The sequence below is a fragment of the Mustela putorius genome, unplaced genomic scaffold, assembly GCF_011764305.1.
Source record: "Mustela putorius furo isolate JIRA1106 unplaced genomic scaffold, ASM1176430v1.1 tig00003853_pilon_pilon_pilon, whole genome shotgun sequence".
Classification (NCBI taxonomy): Eukaryota; Metazoa; Chordata; class Mammalia; order Carnivora; family Mustelidae; genus Mustela; species Mustela putorius.
In genome coordinates, this window is record NW_025422005.1 from 49,209,934 (window position 1) to 49,226,685 (window position 16,752).

The following is a 16,752-nucleotide window of genomic DNA, read 5'->3' on the forward strand; positions in this document are numbered from 1 at the left end:
TATTTTAGAAGTTGCCACCAATAATTTATCGACGGATCAATGTGTTTTCAGAGAACCTAAAGTCATTTCATTTCATTCATTCATTCAACCAGTAGACTTTTGTTGAGCATGTACTTATGAGGAGCGCTGTCCGAGTTCCAAAAAAGACAAAGGCAACTATGATATAGTCCCTTAGACTTTGGGAGGGCTTGGTGAAAGCTGGGGGAAGTGAGATCAGTGCAGAGGAACAAAGGTAACCTAGGACTCCTGGGTGTGGTGCATAATTGCCCCGCACAACAGTTCTCCACAAAGAAATAATTTTACAAGCAACTCTTTTATTTCCTACCTCCTTTTTTCCTATCTTAATTAGGCCATAATAATTCACATAAATAATATTTTATTCTGGGGCAGTATAAGTAAAGGTAAAGAGAATGCACTCTAGAGACAAACAGACGCAGCATCCAAAAGCATTTCCTATGTGACCATGAAGAAGTTACTTAACCTCTCCTAACGTCTGTTTTCTCAGAATTTTTAAAAGGGGTGCAGGCTTAAAAAATGCTCAGCACAGTACCTGGTGCGTAAGAAAAACTCAAAAGTGTTAACTATTGTTATTTTTTAGCTATTATTATCATTAGATAAATATATCCTCTTATTTTAAGGTTTTTGTTTTTGTTTTTGACAGAGAAGGGAGGAGAGAGCTCTGATTCATGCAGCTTTTTTTCTCCTATGGCTATATATGATCTTCCTAAAAATAAAAAAACAAAGGACTTTCTGAGCCCCCATCCAGTATTTCTATGTATTTCACACTGTGCCAGGTCTCACTGAGACTATAAGAATGGTTTGTCTCATAGATAGATATTTTTATAAAGATGATTTTGGCAAAGTGAGTATTTCTCCTGACCTAAAAAGCAAAGTGATTCTTGTAATTTCTAAGAATATTTTTCCCCAAGAGTCCATTGGGTCAAATTGAGAAAGGTTCTCACTTACCCAGGACCAGCGACAGCAAAATTGAAGCCCTACTTCAGAGGACAGGAACCTGGCAGGAAATTAATGATTCTTAAGGAAATCCCCAAGCTGGAAACGAGCTCACTAACTGTAAAGGTTCATTTTCCCTGGGAAGCCTGTGTTGTAGACCTCTCTGTGTGTATGCTGACTTAGACCTAAGGTTCCCAAGGAGTTGTACTTGGTTTAAAATCTAGCATCTGAGAATTTAAAATGAAAACCTTGTCCTGGGCAACTACTGTGAAGCACATCTATCTGCCTTAGATTTACATTTGGGCTGCCTCAGAAAGCTGTCCAAAACGACTTCCCTAACTACAGCCCAGGAGTTTGGATCACGGAGGGTGTGACTTGCCATTTTCCATTCTAAGCTGTGCCGGGCTTTACTCCTGGTAATAGAAACATCGAATTCAAGAACTCCCTTCTCTTATTCGTGACTTTCGTATATTAGTGTTCCAAACTCTTCCAACAGGGATACCTAGAAGAAAGTTTGAGATCATTATTCTTCGCAGCAGTTACATTTGACAGTTTCAGGGATGAAGAGAAGTCCATGGCAGGGAAGCAAATCCTTTTACAATGACATCCTTGAACTGTTAGCACTTTTAAGGACTACAATTCACTTGTATTGACGCTAAAATAAAATTTTTAAGATGTTTTATTTATTTATTTGACAGAGGGAGCTCACAAGTAGGCAGAGGGGCAGGCAGAGGGAGAGGGGGAAGCAGGCTCCCCACTGAGCAGAGAGCCTGATGCAGGGCTTGATCCCAGGACACTGAGAGGCTTACCCCACTGAGACACCCAGGTGCCCCTAAAATAAAATTTTTTAAAAGAGAGAGAGAGAGAACACCCCCCCACACACACACACACACCCAGAGAGTGCCTGCCTTGAGTTCAATCAACTAGGAGTTGGGAACACTGAGTGTCTCCATTTGTAAAATGGTAATAATAATACTCACCACCTGCTTCCCAGGGCTGGCGAACGGGTTTGTGTTCATTTCTGAGAGGGGCTTGAGATCCTTGAGTGAAAGGTGTGATGCACAGTATTATAATCTCCACCACAGGGTAACATATGGAGAGGGAAAGGAAGTGTATAGATACGTATGTTTCTGTTTAAACTCTGTGTGCAATGCTGACTTTTATCTTATTTTGCCTTTAAGCTAAACTGCATGGGTCACATTTAGAGCATATGTTGTTATCATTCGCCTTTTTTAGCTCAAGAAAATTGAGTGAATAACGGGTATTGTTTTCCTGTTTGCTGTGGTTAGAGTGGCTGCACGTTTCGAAATCTCTGACATACTAAATAGCAGATTCCCCTGTTATGAGGCTCAGGGTATGGGGCTTCAGTTGCGTTTCTAGCATCCATGGATATTGCTGATCTATTCTGAACATTCTGAAATTGGCAAAGTATTCAGTTACAAGTGAAAAATTCTTTTCACCCTCCTTGATAAAAAGCGGACAATGAAACCATCGCACTATTCGATACCCATATGCCTCTCGCTCACAGCCTCTTAATTGGTCTAATGTGCTTTTCAGTTTTTGCTTTTCTCCTATAATGAGCCTCCACGTTAGTGATCTTATATTTTAAAGCCTTGCCGGGGACCCACAAGTGTGCTGGGGAAGAACCTACACCCAGCAGAAGACCTCTTTCTCAGTTGGATTTTTTTAATTAGAAACCAGGTGATCCAGACCAAAAAGGTTGGTGGTGTTCCTGGGATGGAAGATGTGAAATGGGTTTAAGTAACACTGTATTAGTCATGAGGCAGCAATGGAGTAATGTTGACATGACTTGAAAGTAGCATTGTTGAGTAAATGAATATGTGAGAAGCACTTGCTAAACTAAATGAGTTTTACAGTTGTATGCACATTTGTGTAATCCTGTTTATTGATGCCTGAAACAATTTGCAAAATAGAAACAAATCCACGAAGAAGAAATATGTTTGGAATTATTTGTTTATATGACAATTTAAAAAAAAAAAAAAACACACACAGGAATCCAACTGCCACATTTCATGCACTAAATATACCATATGTGGAAGCTTCCCCTCGGAAAATTCAGCAGCAACCTTTACTGTCTGATGCAGAACAATAAGAAAGTACCCGACATCTTTTTTTTTAATTTTAAACCTATGTCCTTTACTTTCTCTCACAACTATTTTAAACATGAGAGTTAGTTTTGTAAAAAAAATTTTTTTAGCTGAGCCGAGTATCAGGATACACTACGCTATTGTCTTTTGTCTTTAGAAGCTAGTGAAGTCATACCGCATTTTTCTTGAATCAGAGTATGACTGACAGGAAAAATAGGTGTGGGCACATTTTCCTGGAGAAAAAAAAAAATCCACGTATCTTTACAATATAAGCTTACGATGGGCCGGGCATGATTCTTAAGTACCTTACAAATATTAATTCATTAGTCTTCATTGCAGTCAACAATTCCAGGTGACAGATGAGGAGACTAAGACCCAGAGAAGTTCAGTAACTTACTCAAAGTCAACCAGCTGCTAAGTAGCGGAGCCAGGATCCGAAGGCAGGCAATCTAACTCTGCCGTCCATGCTTTATCCACCATACTGCTGCCTCTCCACAGGGTAAAGCCTCCATGTGTTTGGGACTTTTTTTTTTTTTTTTAGAAGATTCAGGGGGCTCTTGGGTGGCTCATTCAGTTAAGCATCTGCCTTCAGCTCAGAGCATGATCCCAGGGTCCTGGGATCAAGCCCCACATTGGGCAGGCTCCCTGCTCAGTGGTGAGTCTGCTTCTCTCTCTCCCTCTTTCTCCCTCCCTCCCACTGCTCTTCCCCACTGCTCATTCTCTCTCTCTCTCTCCATCTCTCTCTCACAAGTAAATAAATGAAACCTTAAAAAAAAAAAGGAAAAAGATTCAGGTTCCCGGGTTAATTTGTCATGTAGACGCCAGCGCTTTATTTTGGGAGCCCAGATCCCAACCACAATCTGCCTCCATGCCTGCTGGCTGTTTGGACCCAGGGAACTCTCCCTTGCATATCCATTCCTCTGGGCCTCTGCTTTGGTGGGAGAAAACTTGTTGCTGTCTGAGTCACTTAAGAAGTACAAGTCACCGTCCCCTTAGCCCTGCCGGCTGCAATCCCAGACTAGATCCCTTCTCCAGGTTTGAGGTTAATCAACTGCAAATTCCATTAGCTTCATACAGAGGGAAAATAAAGAACAGACGGCTTCACGTGGAAGCCTGAAGTCAGGTGCGGCTCCTCAGGCTGGCCCGCAGGTATCAGTGGTTTCCCCTGCCTCCAAGGATCCATGCCTTCAGTGGGAAGACAGAGCAAATGGGGCCTGTTCCAGAAACTTCTGTGCCACTGAGAAAGCTCTCAGAGTGGACCCCCCAATGCACATCACAGGCTTCTTTTTTTTTTTTTTCTTTTTTTTCCTTTTATGGAAAGACGTAGAATTTGAAACTCCGGTTCATTACGTTCCAGCAGCTTTGAGAACGTTTCCTAGGCACACTCAGGCTGTGTAAGGCTGACAACTGATTTCTCTGCCCACCAGACAGAATGGCTCCGAGGTAGGGACCGAAAGGCTGCCTTGACTTTGAGGTGGGTCCTCACTTGAGGCTTTGGGCTTCTTTTCATAAGTCCTGATGTAGATAGAATGGCTTTAAAACACAAAATAAAAGCCATTTTCCAGAGATCACTGGTGTTTTTCAAAGAAGAACAAAATGGACTTGCTAGGACATATTCAAATACAAGCTGTTAGTTTCTCATTAATCTAAGTTGACCAAACAAAAGCGTTCCTGGTGGGATGAAAGAAGTATTATATAGCAGTGTTGAGTAAGTTAGCAATTTCCCTAAAAACGCACCCTTCCAGCAGTCCGCTTGTGGGAAGCTTCCCCGTGATCAGGTGAGAGTTCAATTTCCGTTTGACTTTTTAAATGCCATATGGTCATTGTCTCCACGCTTTTCACTTTCTTTGAGTCCTTGCCCCACGCCATTGGCTGGGTGACTGTTTTGCTTTTATAATTTTCCCTAGTTTAATTGCTCATCTCCTCCTACCCCGTTTTAAGGAAAATATTGTCACCATTAAAATAGAAGAAAAAAGCAATAGCCCCATTGCTGGGAACTTATAAGCTAACCGACCCCCTCCCCATCACAAATGGCCCCTTTCTAATCATAGTTTGTGGTGGAATGAAAGATGCAATTGTCTGGAAGGGATGAATATGGGATCCATGCTGGCTTGGGGGTCAAAGGTCATCGCCTGCTAAGGTCCCTTTCTCTCTGGCACGGCTCCCTTTGTATAGCATAGTTTGGCAGCTATCTGCTTGCACTTCGGCTACCTGCCAGTGCAGCTGGTACTGTGTCTGGTGCAGACAACAAAGCCTCACTCAGCAACCAGCAGCTCTGCATGGGGCCGCTTTTCTCAGATGACAAAGAAAGATGGGCTATACATTCTACCATCGCTGCCCATTAAAAGGACTCTTAAATTGCATTACTACAAGTTATTGTTAATTATGTAGTAGTCACTGGAGCTGTAGGAGCTTTCCGGGGAGGGAGCACGATTTGGCTATATGGTGGGTGGGGGAGCGTGGAGGGGGAGGTAGTGGGGGAGGGAGTGGTCGTTGAGAGAAGGGTAGCCCGGAGCAAGGACTGGCGGTAGGGAAAAACCCTTCTTTAGCAGCATGAATTGGGTAAGCCCTCAGTGCCATGCGGACCATGGGCTCTGCAGGTTAGCAACGTAGCTGCTGAAGAAAGAATCAATCGGCTGAAAGCATCTCTGATCCGGACAGTTTGGAAATTGTCCTGCCCACCCTCCATTCAAAAAGCCACATCGGAGGTTTCCAGCGTTTTCATTGAAGAATAATTTTAAGCAATTTATCACTTGGCTGTAATGCATTCGCTCTGGGCTGAAGTCAATAGGTCCTCAATGGGGAGATCAGCAGTGTCTGAAGGTTGGGAAAGGACCAGAGGTTGCCTATTGTCAAATAGCCAGAAAATTTAAATTAAAGTGATATGTTTACCCCATTTGGCCATCTGGGGTGGCAATACGGCTCCATTGGTGTTACCCAGGTTTTTCAAGGGTGGATTCTTTGAGTTTTTTTTTTTTTTTTTAATTCCTAGGGTCCAGTTCTAGCTGCTGCTTTAGAAATCACAACCATCTACCCGTGTGCCCCCAAATTCAGAAAAGCCTCTCAACTGTTTGTGTCGAATTCCTTTGTACCGTCTTGAGTCCGTGTTTGTTTTCTCTCTCGCTGTCCTTCTAATGGCTCCTAAGGCAGTGACTGAGGTTTTAAGATCTGGTAATTCATTTGCTTGTCCCTCCCAGCAGAATAAAAACACCATACAGCTTCCAAAGGGGTTGAGCATGAGGCCTTATCAGTCTTCTTTGGCTTATTTTGAGGTTTTTGGCCATTGAAATGAGATGACGCTGCTCTCGAAACGTCTGGCAAGTTTTTCATGATGTGTACCAAACTCTAGCAGCGAGAGGATCCCAATTTGATGTAATTTCCCTGCAACAACACAGAGGCTTTACTTTTTGCTCCTCCCCACCCCCCACGCTTCTCCAGCACCCCCCCCTCCTTGTCGCCCCGCACCCAGCCTCCGCCTGCCAATCCTCTTCAGATTAAAAGAAAATCTAAGGGAAACAGGACACAATGGGGGCAGATGAAAGTCCACAGTCTTTAGTTTCTATCTTTCCTTCTTGTGTCTAATTTTCCGCTTCTTGGTTGTTCTGATCTCAGCTATTTGCAATAGTTATATATAATTTAACATTATACAAAAGTATTGTCATATCAAACATAGTGAAATGGATTCCAAAAACACCATCTGGTATTTGGGAATGCACTGTGAGTTGGGAACGTGAGAAGAGATATTCTTTGCCACTTTGCTTGGGATCCAGCCATTAGCAGTGTAATTGCCAAGAAAAGGTGACAGGCTCCAGGCTTAAAACAAGTGGGTTCCTCCCCCCACCCTTGCCTATTAACTCTTGTGAGTCCTAAACCATATTAAAAAGGACTCTGAGGACAGAGCAATTTAGAACCAAAAAAAAAAAAAAAAAAAAGAAGAAGAAAAAGAAAGAACAGGACCATGGAATCTGATGACAGAGAAACATACCCGTGGCACTGGTTGTTATTATCGTTTTATGAAGAAAGTAAAATAAGAGGAAATATAATGAATCAGAGACGGCACCGTGAGAGCTAGGGATCGGGTTAATTGTGCTTGCAAGTTATGGGTTTTTTCAATGGATTTGCATGATGAGAGTTTTAGTCCAAAGCTTGTTTCAAAATCCTCATTAGTTTCCTCTAATCCACCTAAAAGTATAAAGACCGAGATTCGTGAAGGTCACCGGCGATGATTTAAACCTCTTTAATATCATGGAGATTTGCACCCATGTCTCTACAGGAAAAAGAGAATGAATAACTTTGAATGGTCTCCTGTATCTGTTAGAGTTTCAGGGATGGCCATGTGAGAGAAACAAAGAAATTCAGAGAACACGGTTATTACAGACCTGCACTTTGTTTAACCAATTTGAGATGAGAACAGCTACGTAAATAAATAAATAAATCCTGGGTACCGGGAAAAGAGGCGTTATCCTACTGGACAAAAATGAGAGAGGGGACCTCTTAGCAGGAGATGAAAATAAGGAACAGCAGGAAAAAGAAAAAAAAAAAACCCACCACTGAAACCGCTCATAGCTATGTTCAATCTGGCATTCACAACCTGGGTCTGTATCTGTTTCCAACGACAAAAATAGTTTACAAGGGTCACAGTCTTTTTTTTTTTTTTTCCACGCAGTGTGTCAGAAGTTGGGCTGTGCGACCCAGAACTGCCATTCCATTACACAGAATAAAATGATATCTGGTGGGTGGATAGAACGCTTGCCAAAGAAGACACGGGGAAAGCTAACCCTCTCAGTCTAGCTCCTGTTTTTAAATATTTATATCTCTGGCAGACTTTTTTGGGGGAGAGGAAACTGAAAGCTCTTTCGCTATCTGTCATTTCAGCCAGGCAGAAGAGAGAGTCTCACGACTTGATTTTCCTCGAGTTTGGCACCAGGAACAGGCGATAGCATTTCTTCAGGGCGGTGAATTTCTCTTTGTGGAAAAACCAGCCTGGACCAAGGATTTTTTACAAGAGCCAACAGCCGCTTTCCATACCCGCCTGGGGCAGGGCCAAGTTCCCATTAGCACTGCTGTTACCAAGCGCGTGTGCCTGGGCCTGCCTTGCAGTGGGCCACTGCTGACCTTGATCGGGGGCCTGTCAGGAAATCTCTGAGGGAAACAGGAGGCGGGGGGGAGCAGCCCCGGTTTGGGGGAAATGCGCTGTGAAAGAAACAGAGCAGCCTGGCTCCCTAGCTGGCCTGGATGGGGAATTCTCTTTGTGATCTCCAGTTTTCCTCCGCCTGCCTCACCCCCTCAGGTCCCTCTCCAAGGAAATCAGTCCCTAAAGGCAATGGACTGCAGCTTCCTTCTCTGTCTCCCATCATCCAGACTGTCACCTCCTTTGCTCGGAGCCTGGAATATTCCATGAACCTTCTAATACTGTGGGGCAACCTTGCAGTGTGCATCGCCGTGGGTTGGGCAGTGGGCTTTACAATCAGATAGACCTGCATCTTCATCAGGGCCCTGCCACCGACTCACTGTGCAAACACAGACAAGTTCTGTGGCCTCTGCCACAAAGTAGTAGGGTAGCTCATTCCAGCAGGAGGGTTGTGTGGAACACATGAGACAGTTTGTAAAGAATCTGGACCACTGCCTGTCACCCCGCGAACGTTCACTATACCAAAGTTATTGTTCACATAATCAAAAGATGCATGTGGTCCCATCAGAAAGCTTCCAATACATCCCTTTTTTGTACAAAGCGTTCTGGTAAGTGCTAGGGATGCCAAGACAGAAAAGACGCAGAACCTACTCTCAGGGAGGTCTCCGTTGGAAGAGACTGGTTCTGTCAGCTACAAAGCGGCTTTAACCTTCCTCTCTCTAGTCACGTGCCTGTAATTTCCAATTTTCCCAGATTTTTTCTATAGCATCTTTTGGCAATAACAACAACCACGGTTTTAATAATAGAGGATAATAATAGTAATAGTAATAATAATAGTAATATTAGTCAAGCTTTGCCATGTGCCAGGCCCTCTACATATAGGAGTTCATTTCACTCTTCAGCTATATGCTATGAGCCATGATTAGGGAAGAAAAGCTGGGGAATTAGAAAAACTGAGTAACCCCCACAGGGGTAGGCAGCCAGTAACACGTAAGTAAGAATCAACGAAAAGCAGGAATAATTTCCTTTTGTGTTCTTCGTGGGAGTGAGTACATGTGATTCAAGATTCCAGGATTCTAGTGTAAATCTGATGGTGACAGTCTTATCAGTTGTTTCAGAGAGAGGCAGAATGAACCACAGGGACCAGACACACTATTCTTCCACCAAATATTTTTCCAGCATCCACTATAGGCTTTGGGTATTCTGATAAACACAAAAATAATTTGGTGCAAATTCTTCCCCCACGGAGAGCAAAATCCAGAAGAGGAAAGAAGGCCTGTTTCTAAGTGACTATTACGTGGTAATAGAGTGATCTGTTCCCTTGGAGAGCTTCAGGAAATGGCATATCTGAATTCCATAACCTCCAGCATAGGCTGGGCCAGAAGAGACCATGAGAAAGGATTCAAGTGCAGGTAATAATGACCATCCAGAAATGATGAGGAAAGGTGTTCCAGGTGGAGAGAAACACATGCACAGAGGCACAGAGGTAGGGATGGGTCAGATGTGTACTGATAAGAGTTCAACGAAAAAAACCGAGGAAAGCTTTTAAGGACATGAACTTGGATAGTCAGGACTGAGAGGAGAGGATGGATGTCAGAATGAGTGGTACGTTGCCAAATTTTATGTGCAAATTTGTTGCTTAATAAATATTCTTTCATGAGGACAACATATGCTGTTACTTAATAAATATTCCTGATGGGGAAGACATGTGCTGAGCTGATGAGAAAAAAAAAAAAAATAGAACTTAATCATCCAGGGCTCGGTTTTTCTATTGGATCCCATAAAACCATTCATTCATTGGAGCTTTGGAACATTTCTTAAGCAGATACTCCACACAAGACTAGGCACAGAAAACACAGCAATGTCTGTTCCTATGAGGCGTTCACAGTCCTGGGGCAGAGACAACCGTGCAAAGTAACAATTCCAAAATGCCGTGTCATGCAATGCTGCCTTGGGGGGCAAGGAGGGGAAGCTTTGCAGAAAAAGTAAGACTAAGGTTCAAGGTTGAGATTCATAGTCGTCCTTGGAGCGAAAGCACTTTGTGCCTCAGAAAAGCACTGTATAAATGTTACCTGACATTTTTGTATTCTTTTTCCCAGCCGCAGTTTTGAGGTTTCTCTGCCCAAGAGGAAACATCTTAAAGATCACGTGGCTTTCAGAATAGTTGAATGTGGACGTGTGGATGTGGGTTTACGTGTGTGGACATATATACTGGTATCATACTGAGAAAATGTTGTTTTATAATTTCGAACTGATAATATTAACTTCTTCAAGTTCCACCATAAAGAGCAATGAGTTTCTTCAGATTCACCCCCAACATTTAATACTGGAGTGATAGGTGATGTTTGCAGTCACAGCCCCAGTATCTTCTTTCTTTCGGTGTTTTGTTTTGCAGACGTGGCCTTACGAAAATTGTGATTGCACTGATAAGTAGTGAAAGTGGTAACATCTGTGGGCTTTTTGTTTGTTTGTTTTTTCTTAACAGCTTGACTCACAATCTCAAGATACTCTTCATTTAATCTGGGCCAGAAGCTTCAAGGCAGGATAGCGAGACATTTCAGTTTCAGAGTTGAATCAGTAACAACACTTAACGAAGGTTCTCTGTATTCTTTGACATAAATATGAAAATCAGACAGGAGGAAATTTACACTAACTCTAAAGTGGTCCATAATGTGAATCATGGAGATTAGCATGTCTGAAGTTTCTCCATTAGAATGTTACAGTTTGGTAAAAGGACTGGCCAAAACAACTGATCTGATGTTAACTTGACATTTATCTGGGGTACCTGTGACTCACTTATACAATTTCAGGTTAAAAATCCTAATTCCAGAAAGACCCCTGCAGAGCTATGGTAGTCCTAATCAGTGACATATTTATAAGAATTTAGAATGTATATACAAACACGTATTATTACTTTTTTTTTTAAAAAGATTTTATTTATTTATTTGACAGAGAGAAAGATCACAAGTAGGCAGAGAGGCAGGCAGAGAAAGAGGGGAAGCAGGCTCCCTGCTGAGCAAAGACCCGATGTGAGGCTCGATCCCAGGACCCTGAGATCATGACCTGAGCCGAAGGTAGAGGCTTAACCCACTGAGCCACCCAGGTGCCCCGTATTCTTACTTTTTTAACATCAAAGAGATTCTGTGGTTATTGAGATTGTTACCCTATTGTGATTGGTTTTCTGTATTAAAATTTTGATGAGAATTATTTTTGAAATAAAATTAATATACATCCATAGATATTGTTTAAGTTTTCTTCTGAGTTCATACAAAAATTAGTAACCTATCAGCACAAATAATTATGATCGTGGTCTCTAAATGTAATATGTAAGGGCACCTGGGTGGCTCAGTTAGTTAAGCATCTAACTTAAGCTCAGATCATGATCTAAGGTTCTTGAGATCAAGCCCCACATAAGACTCCCTGCTCAGCAGTGAGTCTGCTACTCCTTCTCCCCCTGCTGCTCATGTTCTCTCTCTCTCTCTCTCAAATAAGATTTTTTAAAAATAAATAAATAAATATAATATGTATACACATATACTTAAGTAGATCATGGATTTTTATCTCAATTATCAAAATAGTTAAAAATGTGTTACAAAATTAAATTCGCATGTAACACTGCAAATAATTTAAACTTAAATAAGCTAGCCCATAAAAACACAGTTAGAAAAACATCGATTGACTCCTAGACTTTCCCAGTGGATCAGATGCAAGGTAATTTTAAGTGGTACACAAGCATTTTTTTAATGTTAATAACTATGTACTTATGTATACATGTATTAAACATTGGCTTTTCCATTTTTTAATAATACACATTTTATCTTACTCCTAAATGATTTATAAAATGAAGGAAATGGGTTAATTTAAAGAAAAATATGAAGTAAATAGTAACACAGGAGAATACAGAAAAAATTTTAATAATATATAAATGAGTGAAGTTTGCCAAATCCTAATGTAATACAACCCACTTGTCAGTCCAAGTGGAAAAATGAAGGACCAGAAGACCATTTTTGGTGGCAGATGAGGACTTGCCCCCACTTATCCTCATCCCAATCTAAGAAGACCATCTTATTCATACTCCAAGAACAAGATCCGCACACTCAGCCAGTAGCTCTAATGACTTTGCCATGTAACATATGTGACAAACCAATAAGACTTTAAGTCTTAATTGACAATCTAAAGATAAGCCAGGGCTGAATGTCAATAACCTCTTAGGGCTTCCTGAACACATCTGGATATTTTCACATGCTCATTATGGAAAACACGACTCCAACAGGATTAAATTACAAATATAATATGCATATTATACATATAAGTGAAATATATGTAAATTATAAAATGCTCTTACAAGTAAAAAGTCCAAAGGTAGCACTGTCTTCAGTTATGGCTTGATCCAGCAACACGGAGTGGCCCAGTTTCTCCATTTTGCCTTTTTCGGAATCCTAAGGCAGGGATATTTCTGAGTTACTTCACCATTCATACAGAACAAGGAAGAGTCCCAGAATCCACCCCCCCAAGGAAAAAAACAAAATAAAGCCAAACCAAAAAAAACAAAGGGTCCCTCTGGATCCATATAGGTCTTATGACCCATCCTTAAACAAAATTTACCATATGTCCCTCATCTACAGTGGAACCTGGAAACACTGGTCTCTCTAATGGGAATTAGAAGCTGTTGGGATTGGAGACAGGTGAAGATAAAGACTGGTAAAGCCATCACAAATATTCCCGGTTGTGAAGAAAGAGTAATAATATCACTGTATTGGAAAGTCTTTAGACTTGATATGGGAGGAATTCCGGATACTTCCAGGGCTAGGTCATATTCTCCAGAGGTATTTATGAAGTGTTTGTATGCAAGAGCAGGGAAGAGTGTTGTACCTCATAATACCACACAGAGCCAAAGTCCACAAGGGTTTTTGTGTGAATTTCTCCTAGTTTAATGCCACTTTGGGGTATATTTTCCCACTACATTCCAGCCTGGGCCATTGCCCTCCTTAAGAATTTACTTCCTGGTGGCTTTTTTTAATGGGAGGGTAGCGGTGCAAAGATAATCACCAAAAAGAAAAAACAAAACCATAATTTCCATTTTGAAGTTGAGGTTTGAGGTAGAGGGAAGTTAAATGGCTCCGAGAGGCTAAGGGCGACTTTCCAGGGAAGGTGTTGGCTCCCCTCATAGTTTTCCTAGTTTCTAAGGCTTCCCACAAAGCGTGCACTGAAACTCACCACTGCCCCTAAAAAAGGAAACTTACCTAGAAGTCAGCCTTCCACGATTCACATTTTTATCCATTGCAAGTGAGGCTGCATTGTAATTGGACTCAAACAGCGGCCAGAAGAATGCAGTTCCCTCCAGCCCTAAGCAGCAGGAGCAGGATTTGGGAAGGTATTGGATCTTTTCTGAAGCCTCTTGAAAATGTAACACTGTCAGTGGCTGCCTTTGACCCTTATACCCTGAACACCGAGAAATACGTTCGACTAAAATGCACTGAGCAGGGCCCATTCCCTTACATGATCTCATCGAACCCTCAGATCCAGGCTGTAAGTTATTTGTCCACCCCACTTCACAGATAAATAAACAGAGGCTCAAAGAACCGAAATGAATTGTCCCCTACAGATCTAACCGTAGGCTACTGCATGACCTTGAGCCAGTCCCTTCTTTCTCAGAATCCCGGCTCCTCAGAGAAGTGAGGCCCTTGCCCTAGAATCGCCTTCCCAGCTGCCTCCACCCTCTCCAGCCTCAAAGTGTCTGTGCGGAGCCCTCCTCTTCCAGTCTGTGAGGTCCAAATCCTGGGCAGATGTCTCTCACCATATGCTGGGGGTGATTTAACAAGGCCAAATGGGCAGCCCTGTGGCTAGAGGCGCTCTCCATTACATACAGGCGGGTTGCTGCCGCCGGCCGGCCTGGCTGTCCCAGACCTGGCCTGCTCCTTCTCCCAGGCACCAGCCTGCAACTGCACATGCCAAGCAGCTGAAGATATTTTTAAAGCTACAGCATCTGGCTCCTTGGCAGCCTCTACCCGCTGGTGGGCCGGGTGTTTTGGAGTTGCCTCTGGGCACTTCACATGGTTGGCATCTGATCCATTGTCTGAGCTGCCTTTTAGAGCAAAGCTTTGATTGTAGGGTGGGGGTGGGGGAGGAGGGAGGGGAGGCCGGGGTGGGGAGGGTCCCCAGAAACCAACTTTTGATTATGACCTAGGTCTCCCCTCTCGAGTGACGTCGGGAGGTCTCTGGATCTCTCACGGTGGGATTTGTTTCTTGGTTTGGGTTTTTTTTTTTTTTCTTCCCCTTTCCTTTAAAAGAAAGTGATGAAAGAAAAAAGAAAGAACATTTCCCCTCTGCCAGAGTGGGTTTGAATAGAAAGCTGATCAGTAGCGGCGCAGCTGCCCAGATCTTGCCCACCGTGCCCACATTCTCAGAACACGGCTTTCTTGGCATTCAAACTTCCCTCAGGCTGGACGATCCCTCAAATGTCTCCCCAGGGAGGTAGGGGATTTCTTTTTCCTTTTTTTTTTTCTTCCTGTTTTTGCAAAAGACTCTGAAGCTCCCTGTCTACATCCAAATAGCCAATTCAAAAAAAAAAAAAATTAGAAAAAAAAGATACTGACACTTAATTCTCCCTGGCAAACTGTACAGCTGTATTAAGTTTTTTCCTTTTTCTTAGAAAGGTGCATTTTAGGGAACACCAGCTTCCCAGCCTGGAAATTCAGGCTTGGGGACTTGGCCCTGTTTCAGAACACCAGTTTGAAGATGACTTCGAGTGAGGCTATCAGGCCCTGTGACAAGAAAATTATCTCAGTTGGGGCAACAGGCTCCTGTGTCCCGGGGCTGGGCCACGCACCAGCCTGCCTCTCTCCCCTCACTTGGCAAGAGCACTGAGTGCGGACTTTTCTCCAGCCAGCAGGCATGGGGAGTCCAAGAGCAGTGGCTACCAGGGGGTAGGGATGCCCCAGGCAGGCCTAACTGCTGGGGACCCAGCCAGGCTAGCCGGAGGGTTGTTTTCAGTGACCTGCTTTTATTGGGCATGTCTGTCTCCTCACCTCCTTCCGCTACAGTGATAAAGGACCCCGGAAATCATGATTCCCACCAGAGCTGAGGCCTGTAGCTGATGTGGCTAGCTAAGAGCTGAAGGGCAGGGGGGTAGGGAGGGGCTGCATTGCCTCCACGTCTGCTCAACAGGAAGATGGCAGTGTTCTCCTCCGATGACTCGGAAGATGGCTAACACTTGCGGAACACGTACGCTTCTAAGTGCTTCACACACATTAACCGGGCTAATGTTCACCACAGCCGCATGACGTAGCTGTTACCGTCCTCCCTTCACCAAGAGGGACTGAGGACGGAGCGGTGACGGCGTTTCTCCGAGAGCCTGCTGATATACGACAGAACAAGGATTTAGACCCAAAGGTTCCTGCTCCATAACTCCCTCCCTTGACCATAAAATAAAGACTAATAAAAATGAAGGTTGACTTAAATGTTGACTCAACATTGAAGACCCAACTCAACTGTGAGCTATTGGTTCTCTTCAGTCGGACTAATAGGGGATTTAGGAGGATTAGTTAAAATAGAAAAGTATTGGGGCTCTTGGGTGGCTCAGTCAGCTAAGCGTCTGCCTTCAGCTCAGGTCATGATCTCAGGATCCTGGGATTGAGCCCCACATAGGGTTCCCTGTGCATTGGAGGGGTCTGCTTCTCCCTCTCCCTCTGTCCCTCCTCCCTACTTATGTTCTCTCTCTCGCTCTCAAATAAGTAAATAAATCTTTAAAGAAAAAAAGAAAGTAGAAAAGAATTGATTCAAGATGCACAGCCATTCCTAGCATTTTCACTACAGTTGATGAAGGCCATCTTCCTCTTTGGCCCTGTTAGCCGGAGGCCTTGACCGCAAGCTGGCCAGCAACAAGGAGCTGAATAAAGATGGGAAGTGTTTGAGCAGCAGGAACAGTGCCACCAAGGCTCAGGCACTTCAGAATTTTGAATGGTTGCTGAAAATCTAATTAAAACTGAGGTTGCTAAACAAACAAACAAAAACAAAAAACCTGAGGCTGCTTGAATTCATTAATTTATTAAAAATTTTGGAGTACCTTCTCTACATCAGGCATTGTTCTGAGTATAGCGGATACAACAGGGAAGGGGGAGAAAGGAGTAGTAGTGAGGAAAGGGTCCAGCGTTAAAAGGGGTGATCAGGGGACGCCTGGGTGGCTCAGTTGGTTGGACGACTGCCTTCGGCTCAGGTCATGATCCCGGAGTCCCAGGATCGAATCCCACATCGGGCTCCCAGCTCCATGGGGAGTCTGCTTCTCCCTCTGACCTTCTCCTCGCTCATGCTCTCTCTCACTCTCTCTCTCTCTCTCAAATAAATAAATAAAATCTTTAAAAAAAAAGGGGGGGGGTGATCAGGCAAGTTGAGTCTGAAGAGTTGACTTTTGAGTCAGATGCTGTGGGAGATGAGTGATAAGCTATGCTGGTGTCATGGGGAAGAGAGGGAATAGCCAGTGTAAAGGCTAAGGTAAAGCCTGCTTAGTGCACCCCAGGAACATCAAGGAGGCCAGGTGGCTGGAACAGAATGAATGGGGAG

At 43.3% G+C, this 16,752-nt stretch overlaps 1 long non-coding RNA gene across 2 annotated transcripts; it reads right to left on the reverse strand.

Annotated features, from left to right (window-relative positions):
- Nucleotides 1–3,779: 3,779 nt before the first annotated feature.
- LOC101685492 lies at nt 3,780–14,117 on the reverse strand. 2 transcript variants are annotated; one of them, XR_006601771.1, is made up of 4 exons: nt 13,991–14,117; nt 13,437–13,539; nt 12,539–12,632; nt 3,780–6,443 (listed from the first exon to the last, which is right to left on the reverse strand). It is a non-coding gene; the product is annotated as an uncharacterized LOC101685492 (long non-coding RNA). The 2 variants fall into 2 exon arrangements; XR_001179222.2 differs by having other exon boundaries at nt 13,437–14,117.
- Nucleotides 14,118–16,752: the final 2,635 nt, after the last annotated feature.